Genomic DNA, 11,632 nt, shown 5'->3' with positions numbered 1-11,632 from the left:
GCATGTCATCATAGCCATGAGCCCCCCTGTTTTGAACATGTAATTAAATGCACTTGCTGTTTTGTTTTTTCTTCCTGTCACAGCAGGATTTATACTATTGCAACTTCACCAAATAAAGCTAATTATAAAGAAGATGTTACAGCACTTTATGAGGCATAACAAGGTGATAACCCATCTTTGAAGCTGGAAGTGTACTTTATCACCAAGACTGTCTGTGCATGTGTCAGCTGTATGCTCAATTAGACTGAAAAACAGATTTGTAAACTGGGAAAGCAAGAGGTAACTGGTTTCAATACTAAATTTGGGGCGATAAAAGCTAAAGTTTTAAACTAATTACAGAATGTTAATGTTTTTTTTAAGTTGATGGGAGAATGAAAACTTGAAGACATCTGGCCTTTTTCAGAATAGCATTTAAAAATGAAGTTACAGATCTGGAAACTTCATATCTCAGTTTTCAGTCCGTTTTTTATGTTTTTGAAAAAAGTCTCAGGCTCACAAAGGCTGCATCTATTTTAACAAAAATAAAGTAAAAACAATAATATTATGCAATATCATTACTCCAATCTTCAGTGTCACGTGATCCTTCAGAAATAATTCTAATATGCAGATTTGCTGCTCAAAAAACATTTCTTATTATTATCAATTTTGGAAGCAGTTGTGCTGCTTAATATTTTTGTGGAAACCATGATACATTCTTTAATTCAGGATTCTTTGATAGAAAGGTCAAAGTAAATATTAGATGTTATAAATTTGTAACATTATGAATGTCTTTACTGTCACTTTTGATCAATTTAATGGATCCATTTAAAAAAAAAAAAAAAGATTGTTCTGTCATTATTTAATCACTTTCATGTCATTCCAAATTGTCATTCCATTGTTATTTTTGTCATGGAAATCAAAAGGAAATTTTTGTGTGTGTGTGTGTGTGAGTGAAAAAAGTTTGTTGCAACTTTGCTGTCAAGCTCAAAAAAAAAAAAAAAAAAAAAACTGTAACAGAATGATAAAAGTAGCCAATAGAAATCATGCAGTGCATTCAACTCTTTTGAAGCTATATATGAAAGCTTTGTTAGAAACAGGCTGAAATGTAGGTTGTTAAACACAGACACTCTTCCTTTCTCAAATCTCATGGTCACCAACTGTTGCTGAAATGATCAGTGGAAAAATTATTTAAAAATTCCATTATTGTGTGTCCATGAATAAGTCCATGAATAAGGGCATACAGGTATGGAAAGACATGAGTGTGAGTAAATAATGGCGATTTTCATTTTGGGGTGAACTATTCATTTCATATCCATCTACCAGACATACAAAACTGTTACAGTGCATCTGTATGGCCAAGAAAGATACAAAAGCAAAACTTTCCCACTCCTGCAAACATAATTCCTATGAGTGTCTTCTCGGCAGTGCAGAGAGTCATTGTTTAAAATAGCATTGGTGACAGCACTGAGCGCCGTGTCCTGTTGATTGGAGCGCTGATGGCCCACCGTTTGTCAGCGCTCTCTAAAGCCTCATCGGCAAACAGCAGGGCTCCCTGATTATTTAATTGCTTGTAAGAAGCTCATTAAGGCCTCCTATCCATCATAAGTTGTGCAGTGAGGAAGATCTGTGAGAGGAGAGAGAGAGAGAGAGAGAGAGAGAGAGAGAGGAAGATTAACACAGCCCACTCGTCCCTCGTCTAGACTGAGCTTTCAGCCTGCACATCTTATAGTAGCATCTTACAGCATAACATCTTCATAAGTGTGACCGGAATATTTCATGTCTATATAAGTGCATATTTCAAATGTAAAGAAAGCACTCATGTTACGGAGACAGGGAGAAATAATGCTGGATTTTGAACCGTGAGCTGGGAATGCTCAACGCATTTGGACGATTTCCAGTTGTAAAAATGCAAGCGTTTCATTTGAATATTTTCTTTAACCCTCAAATTTTAATTTGCATTGACCACAGTTTTAACTTCCTAAAATGGCTGACTGGAAATATGTAAATAATTTTAAAAGCTCGCTCACAGGTGCTCGGATCTGTACTGGTCCCGGTTAAAAAAGTTCCCAAGGTGCCACTAGGCATGCAAGATGATATATAAAAAAATATATATATATTATGTTTTGTATCCATATCCAGGCTATAGAAATCCCAACTTGGACAAATCGATAGAAATCTAAGGCATTTGAACCGTCAGTATATGGTGTAATGCATTTCACAAAGTTTAAACTTGCATGTAAACAGGTGCAGAATAAGCTCTGGATGCTTGGCATATTAATTGCCGATCATTTGCAAAACGGGGTGGAAAAAAGTCTTTTGCCAAAAGCATGTATTGCAAGCTTCCAGCTGGGATCGTCAGGGGCAGGCTTGTTGGCATCGTGGCAGCATATGTTTGGTGCCAAGAACACCAACGATTTGCATTTTCTTTATATCAATTTTACAAAGCCGAAATGCTCTCTCTTGTGTAAAAATGATCGGGATTTGAGTGTTGCAATTAATCACAAGTGAAATATATTTGCCGATGAAAAGCCCTAATTCTAGTCGAGATTTTTTTTTTTTTTTTTTTTTGCCTATGAGAAAGAGAGAGCAATCAGTTACTTGCATTACATCTGCACTGAGCTCGCAGGCGCACTGTGATGAATGTGCCTTTAAGGCTGTATAGTTTGGCTTCATTTAGACTGGCTTGAAAGATAGAAAGAAAAATAGCACTGTGGTGTATGTGGGGTACTGCAAACACAATCAGTCATTCGTGGGGTAAAGCAAAAAAAAAAAAAAAAAAAAAACCTTCCTTTGTCTCAAAGACTAAAATGCATGTTTTCTCCTAAAGCCAAAGCTGAATAGGGGATGGCAAAAGGCCACATTTTGACTGAATCTTGAGTGCTGCCTACAGAACTTTTGTGGGTTTTGAAGCTGAACACTATTCTGGAGCATCTCTGAATGAATTTAAAGGCCACAGTCATTATTCAGATCGCAGATTTCATCTTTTTTTTTATGCAGCATTTAAGTAGCAATCATCTAATGATTTTGAACATATATGTAAATTAACTGATAGTCAATTGGAATGGTTTTCATTCTTTTTAAAAAAGTGTTTATAACAAGCAATACTGTGTCAAAATGCACTCAGCCTATGGAAAATGCCACTCAAATGGATAAAAAGTTGTACTTTTTTTCAATCTCATACAGTTTCCTGTTAAATATTGAACAGTGAACACGTTTAATTAAAAAACTAATGCATATAACAGTTTGTACATAACTGTAAATGTTTAGCTTTCTGTGACGTATTCCTGACTGGTAAAGATAATGGTATCTAGCCTGCATTGATAAGGTTTTAATGAATAATAAATTATAAAAATATGACTCATGACAGTCTTGAAACCATTATTACAAGAATTTTAGAATCAATTTTACATTTAATTAAAATATATAATTTTGGGTGGCTGCTCCACTGGTCACCCAAAATCGACTTAGGCTCTGACGGGCCAACCCAAGCCCGCCAAAACTTAAGTCCCTCGCCCGGGGTTATGAGCGGTTTGGTTCTCTTGTCATGTCTGGTTCTAGATAGGCAATATGTGGGGGGAAAAATAGACAAAAAAATAAAAATTTATAAAATATAAAATTAAAAAAACAATCGGCAGAGCAAGACTGACCTACTGGCCCAACTATGCAAACAGAACATAGGCTGAATCCGAAATTGCCCTCTAAACCCTCAATCAATTCCCTACGTTAGTCCACTAATACAGTTCACTTGAAGGAGTGAATGAAAACGAGTGAGCGAATTCAGACAGCTGTTGTACATTGCAGTGCAATGAAGGATAGAATGAGTGCACTTGATAACGTCCACTATGGTTTCGGACACCACTACAAATGGATGTCCCTTCAAATAATGCCCTATTTGAAGGTATAGGGGGCGATTTCAGATTCAGCCATAGTCTTTGTTGAGCCTTTTCGTTTTTTAAGTGCTTAAGGTATGATAAAGATGTATGTCAATCAAGTGTTTGTGGGACTTCACATTTTCATCTTCCATTTTGACAGTACACTCTATGAGGTGCCCTAAAATGATCCACGTCGATCCACCCTCAAACTTCGCCGAAGGTTCAGCGCTGAAGTTCAGAGTTTGTCTAATTAAGCGCATTGTTTGCAATGGGCTGTATAATGTCTCAAATGAACTCCCAGGGTAACATGAAGATACACTCACAATAGACAATAATTAATGTCCCTAAAAAGAAAAACTTGAAATAATGACCCACAACTCAACGCTCAACTTTTATCCCTTACACCTTGCGTTTTCAAGTTTAATGGGCAAAATCGAGAACCTTTTTTTTTCATCTTCTTCTTAGGATAATGATTTACAAAATGCCTCTCATCAAAGAATTCATTAACAAAGAACATTAATTAAAAAATAAATGAGTAAACATCAATATCAAAACCTCAGCACTGTGGAAGTGAATACATTATGTGTGGTAATGATGTTTGAAAGGGATCCTAACACCTCAGTGGGACTCTTTTAAACCCCTTACCTCTCAGGCAGTTGCTTATTTTGCAATCCTTTGTTGTTAAACAACAAAGAGAATGGGCTCTCATAATGTTATATTAATCAGCGGATTAATATTTCAATTTGATTTTCTTTATAGTTGAGGTGCTGTTGGCATTTCCATTTTCCCTCCATATGTGCAGCGGTGTTAAGTAGTATCATTACCATTTCTACCTGGGGGTTCTGGAACTAACAGGCAGCCGTGATAGCTCTATTCGACGCAGCGAGAGCAGCGCTGGGTAGCACCTCATGCATTTTTAACGGCGCTGTTTGCTGCCGCTCTGCTGCCATTCTTTTATAACGCGCGGCACAAACAGCTGAGTCACAGACTTTGTGCTTTGCGCAACATCTAATTGGAACCGATAAAGAGCCTCGATAAAGACGCCGGGCCTCCACACTTAAACTATGACGACCAGCGCATTTAAACATAGACGATCGAGACCAGGGAAATGTACCACAACAATAAGAATATTTACCAATGAGGTGACGTTGAAGGTATAGTTCGGACAAAAATTTTAATGAATCATTTACTCGGCCTCATGTTTATAGCAGAAAGTCCAAGCTGCTCTTTTCCCTACTGAACAATGAATGGATTTAAGGATTTTCAGTGAATAATGACTTGAATTTCTCAAATATTCATATGGCTTCGGAAAAACTTTTTTTTTGCTTTTTGACAGTCCTGGTGCTCTTTACTTTTATTGCATGGAAAAGAGCAGCTCAAACAGTTTGCTAAACATCTTATTTGATAAGTAATGTTTGTATGGAAGCTAGTTTCTGGCACGTAATAAAAAAGGTAACTGGGACCTTTTTTTTGCTTGCAATTGCAATTTGAGAATATATCTCAAAATTCTGAGGAACTTTTTTTCTTGCAACTCCCGAGTTTGATATAAAGTCAGAATTGTGATATATAAACCCAGAAATGCGGGAAATTTAGTCAGAATTGTGAGATGTAAACTTGCAATTTTGAGAAAAAAGACAGAATTGCAAGATATAAACTCGCAATTCCTATTTTAATTATTATTATTTTTATTTATTTTTTTATTCTGTGGTGGAAACAAGCCTCTATAGGTTTGCAATTACATAAATGATGACAATTGTTGTTTTTGATTAAACTATTCCTTTAAAGATTTTATAATTAATCTCACAAATAGAGACTAGACTGCTGAGTCACAATGGCATACCTGTTTTGGTAACACTTTGCTTTACAGTGTAACACACATTAACAGAACTAAATCATAATATCAAGGTATTATTAAAAGTGGTGTCCTATACAGTATAAATATGGTATTAATTTATCCTGTTATTTCAATTATCCTGGGAGTTCAGGAGTCAGTCGGTTCTCAATCACACTGGTGGCTAATTAGACAGAACTCCTCTCGGGTAACTCTCACGGCAATTACATAAGACTGCATTTCTCATAAACATCAGCCAGTTCAGAATAAAAATAGCATAATTGCAAGCTTGACTGACTGACAGCTTTTGATTGACAAGTCATTAGGTAATTGTTCACGACAGCTGATTAGTCTATGACAAGTATTATTCAAATATCACAGCATCTCCCAGGAAACCAAAGCAAAGCAAGTTCTTGTCGGCATGCAAAGTGATACCTCTGTGTGACAAATATACGATTATATTCATTACATGAAGTATTGACACAAGTATGGAAATGATTTAACACTTTTTCCACAAATTACACAATGTGTAAATATTTTCCCTGTGGATTACAGGGGTTTAAATACAGATTCTGCCAATATCAGTGAAAGATGACTGAATCGTGAAATTAACTTTCCTTGAGTCTATTAATGTGGAGTATGTACACAACCAGTCAAAAGTTTGGACACACCTGAGAAATTTGTTTCTCATGAACTTAAAAAATGTATGCCTATGCTTAAATAGATATTCATTTTTATTACCAGTATTGTGCCTGTTATGTGCTATTCACTTTCACGCTGTTGCTAAAAATATTCTACATTGCACACACTTAAATACTTAAAAATCAGTTTTGAGTATAAAATTAAATAAGAGTCACAGAAAAGCAGGCAACCAGAATCCAAAATCAGCTGACCTGCAATAATACTGTTTAAAGACAGTAAGATTAAAAAAATAATAATAATAATAATAATACAAAATTAATAATAACAAAAAGTTCCAGCATACATTTGAAATCCTTCAAATCCAATAGAATAAACATGAAAACACAAGGTGAAATCTAGCTAATTACCTGTTTAATTTGTTTTATTCTGTGGCGGAAACAAGCTACATATCTTTGGAGCCACTAAGGTGAACGAAACGAAAAAATGACAATGCACAGTTTCAGTTATCCAAACAGCAGTTAGCACCTAATAAATGTTGTCAAATCAAATTCAAATCACTCGCTGACCCAGAGTCCACACAAATAATTAGCCTCCAGTGGGACAGTTAGTGCTCCGTACTATCAGTGACCTGCAGCACACTCGCATGCGGTTCACCCTTTAACAAACACACAGACACACACACACACTGATAATGCACCCGTGATAAAGACCCATCAGGCTGAATTGCCCACAGCTGCAGGGCCCCTTGTTGCGCTGGCAGCATTGCCCCTGTCATCGAGAGCGTGCGCCTATCTGACCTGCTAATTTGGAGCATATGTAAGTGCTCTTAAAGTGCCGGGCCTTTTGACATGCCACAAACAGCAGCTGCCACAGCTGCCCTCCAGAAGCTTCATTTAATTCAATTACATCTCTGGGAGATATGTAAACGAGCCTAGGCTCGGAAAGAGGGTGCAGCCGTTAGGGGGCTAAAACCCTCCCCGAGCCGATCAACCGGAGTCATTCACCCCAATGATCGCCCGTATTCGCAACTGCGCGCTCCCAACCCCCTCCGAAGTGTCAATGCCCAGGTGCCTTGATAGGCAAATGACTGGGTGAGGCGGTCGCACCAACCCCCTCAGAACGTCACCGCCACCTTTGCAGGGAAGGCCTTGCACCGGGGCAAGGAGGGGGGTGTTTGGATGCGGGTGGAGGGGTTTAATCAGGGTCATGGCGGCTCCTATCACTCTGATCAGTGCGACTCAGCCCCCGGGCAGCCCTGCAATTAATGCAACTTTCAAGAGAAGAAGGGGGAGATAAATATCCACCATCTGGCAATTAGGGCTCACAGGGCTGAACAACCGATTGTGAGACAATTCTTCATGACACTAGCAAGAAACGGTGCTTGATACTGGCCTGAAGCCCACAAACAGCTTTTGAAAGTGGCGTCCTGTAAAAGCTGGGGCTATTGAGGCGCATCTCTCATTCTTTCAATAGAGGTTTGATCATGGTTCTTCTGTAGCATCTTTTTGGCTGCGTTCGGGGCACGGACCCCCTCCAGCTGTTGGCTGTGGTGGCGTGTGGCTGAAAGAAGCCCAGATCGCGGTGATCAAATTAGCTCCCCCTCCTCACGGGGGCACAAAGGTTGTCAATGCGCTCTGCGTCGCATTTCAGCGGCTCATTGATGTTATGATTACTCATTTAACCAAACAATGAGTGCCAAGCAGCCCTCGTTGAATGCCCTCTCGCGTGAATAGAGAGAGCTGCTTGTTGAAAGATAGTGATTTAATAGGAGAACTGATTCTTTTCAGCTGTTTTTTCTCTTTCTCCACCCCACCTATTGTGAAACACAAATGGAGGGAGAACAAATACAGTGATTAGCGAGACGATTAATCCCAATTATTTGAGTTGCAAATTCAAGACCTTTGGCAACACCAAAATGTGGGAAACAAGAGGTCTGGGCAAAGTCAAGAGTGATACACACCAAAAAAAAAAAAAAAAAAACGGAAAGAAGAGGACCCTGAGCTTGAGGCGAAACCTAGAATTACTTTACAAACACATTCCATTACAAAAGAGATTTCAAATGATTTCTCACAGCCAAAAGTAGGTAACCGTACTGTCACTCCATGAAGACGCAACAATTTTAAACCTGACAAATTAATCAACAAAAGAAGAAGAAATTCTCACAATTTTAAAATGTGAAAACAAGAGGCCTGGGCAAATTCAAAATAAGCTTCAAGACCAAACAAACAAGAAAAAAACCTTGAGCTCAAGGTCAGACAAAATAAATCAGCTAAACATAGCGTTAATTTACATTCCATTGCAAAATTGGGTAACAGTACTCTCTCTCCATTAAGAGGTAACATCTCCACTAATGTTAAATCTCATACTCTTAGAAATTAATAAAAACTGTAATTCTTAAAATTGAAAACCAAAAAAAATACAAAAATAATCTTTAACAGCAATTCATTGGACGATTTGAGCAGCAATAAATAAAATAAAGGCCAACCCAAATCCAGCATACTTCTGAACTCCCTACATGCAGTTTAAATGGCATCCCAAGATGCACTTCATAATTGGTTGAGAGAATGAACACATTTTGTGGCTAAAAAGAATAAAAAACTGTACATTTTCCAGGACAAGATTCAAATGTGTTGTTCTTAAATGGTCACCCCCTCACCCTTAACGTCCAGGTCTGATCCGTTGACCTCGATCTTGCACTAATTGCCAATGTGCCTTCAGCATCCCGCCGCTGTTGTGCTTCCCCATAAAGGGATAATTACACACTTTGAATTATTAAGCATCATTATCAAAACTCGCGCTTAACTTGTTTTGCTCTACTGTACGGTTCCTCTGATCTTCGGCGATCATTACTTATTAAAGGGACTGGATGCTTTTTCCCAGCTGAAATATGTAGAATCGTGGCTTAATAAAGCAGCTATACCGCAAGCCCTCGGATCTAAACTTCAGTTAAGCGACAAGAAAATATTAGGTTACTCGCCGCCACTGCCGCCCTGAATAACGAGCAAAAGTCTAGTTATTGGTTCAACTGGATTCATTATCATAGTGGCAGATTAATTAAACTAGTATTTTGAATTGGATGTGTATTTAACGGAGAAGCCCAGTGTTTATAAAGTCTGTTTCTCCAGGGCTCTGGCGACAACGGGGGCTGCTGACGCCATCTCATGTGTATTCATTCATTTATCATGCCGTCAGAAGGAAAACTCTCCATGAAAAGTTTCAGTCGACATTTGACAGGTCTTATTTTTAAAACATCATTTCTGAAAATTGTTGGACTACTTTTAAACTAACTACAACAAGCTCAAGTCATTTAACTAAGTCAAGCTACCCTTGTGAGTAGTTAACGCTATGGTTAACTAAAGTTAACTACACTTAAGCTATTTATTCAGACCATATATTTCTGGCACAAGAGGGTTTTGCAAGAATATAAATTCATATTTGTGTGATGCTGTCAGCCTAATTTTCCAAATACGACAAATAAAACAGTCAAATCAGAAGGACTTAAATTAATCAGACGATTAATTATTTAATTAAATTCACATGAAATAAAAAAAATTAAAATAAATCTATTCTCTAAAATGAATCAGACTTCCTAACATATGAGAGCAGCAATTCAGTTCTTAAAATTAATGAGTGTGAATTTGAATTGAATTAGCCACACCTCACAGGAAATTGAATTGGAATGATAGGAAGAGCAATAAAAAAAAATAAAAAAAAACCCATCAACACAGGTAATCGATTCTGGGAAATACAGGGTTCTTTTTTTTTGGTCTGCAAAAAATATTTTATTAAATATGATGAAATATACAAAATACTAATATCTATCTATCTACAGTATCTATCTATCTATCTATGCTCAACTTCTTACTACACTAATTGGTTTCAACCATGCAGGAAGGCCAAAACACTTTTCACACACTTTTCTCATAATTGAATTATCGCACTCATGATAAAAACAGGTGATAGGTGGTCTTGTCCAAATGGAAAACGTATTAACAACATTTGCGTCATCAACAACATTTCTTTTTTAAAAACCCACAGGTGGTCACATGTAGATATATCTGGACCGTATGCTATAACAGACACCTGGGTCTAAATTTAGAAACACAGAAAATGCAATTACTTCTGCAAACCAAGAAATCTGCCGGCATCAAAACCTGGAGAGAGAAGAGTCTATTTATGGCTCTTCTTAGTTTTAGCAATGAGAATTACACATGGCTATACAAGGCTAAACTCTTAAAAAGGAAGTGTTGAAAACAACACAAACTGTGTTGTTTCTTAACACACCTTGGTGTCTAGATAAGGACAACACATTTTGGTTACTTTTAACTCAACCAATGTGTTATTCCTCTTAACACAATGTGTTGTAATCTTTTACAGACTGTGTTATAGTTACACAATTTGTGTCGTTATTTTTTATCCAATCGAGCAAAACTTGTATGCACTAAAAACACTAACGTAGTTAAAAATTTATGTAGTTTTTATGACATTTACATAAAGTCAACATTCAAAAATAGTCAACATTCAAAAAAATGTCACATAAAATATAGTAATTACCATTGTTGTTTGAGTGAAAAGTTCCTGAAGAGTTAACGATTAATCAAATTTGTACTTTAAAGTTTTTAAAAAGGGGGGTATTTGACAGCATCTTAAATCCGTGCGTCCCAATTTGCATACTTAATGCACTATTTAACGAGCTTTGTAGTAAAATAATATGCCGAAAAGTGTGTTTACAATGAAAAATCCAAATAGAAAAAGTACACCTTAAATACTCAGATGATGCACTTAATTGACCGGAAAAAAACATGAGTGGAATGTTGGACACTTCTTGTCACTCACTGTCAGCTTTAATTACGTAGCAGAGGGGGAGGGGCATCAGACTCCAATGTTGAATGCAATGAGAATGGCTGCGTCTGAAAACTTAGGCAGCTGACTTGTTGCCTAACACTGCCTTATGGGCAATGAGTTTGCAGGCAGCATTTGCCCACAAAGGAACCTCATGAAACTGATTACGGACAGACTTCTGAAGCAGAGTAACGGTTTAATGATCCACACAAAAATAGAGCGAGCTTTGGTGATAGTGACATTTTAATTACTATAGCCTAATAGTAGGCTAATTTCTCACTATAACTGACATCAGAAGTGGAAAATGTTGGTCGAAAACATACATTTTCACTCAAACTGACCACCAACCACAACTTTCAGACACCATCTTTCTTTTTTTTTAGCTCAACTCTCACAGAATGGAAAGCACAGGATTGTGGGATATCAAAGGCAGTGAAGGACACATCTATGCTGCCTTTAAAAATCA

The sequence above is a fragment of the Leuciscus leuciscus genome, assembly GCF_965113295.1.
Source record: "Leuciscus leuciscus genome assembly, chromosome: 9".
Taxonomy (NCBI): Eukaryota; Metazoa; Chordata; class Actinopteri; order Cypriniformes; family Leuciscidae; genus Leuciscus; species Leuciscus leuciscus.
Note: the sequence above shows the minus strand (reverse complement) of the source record.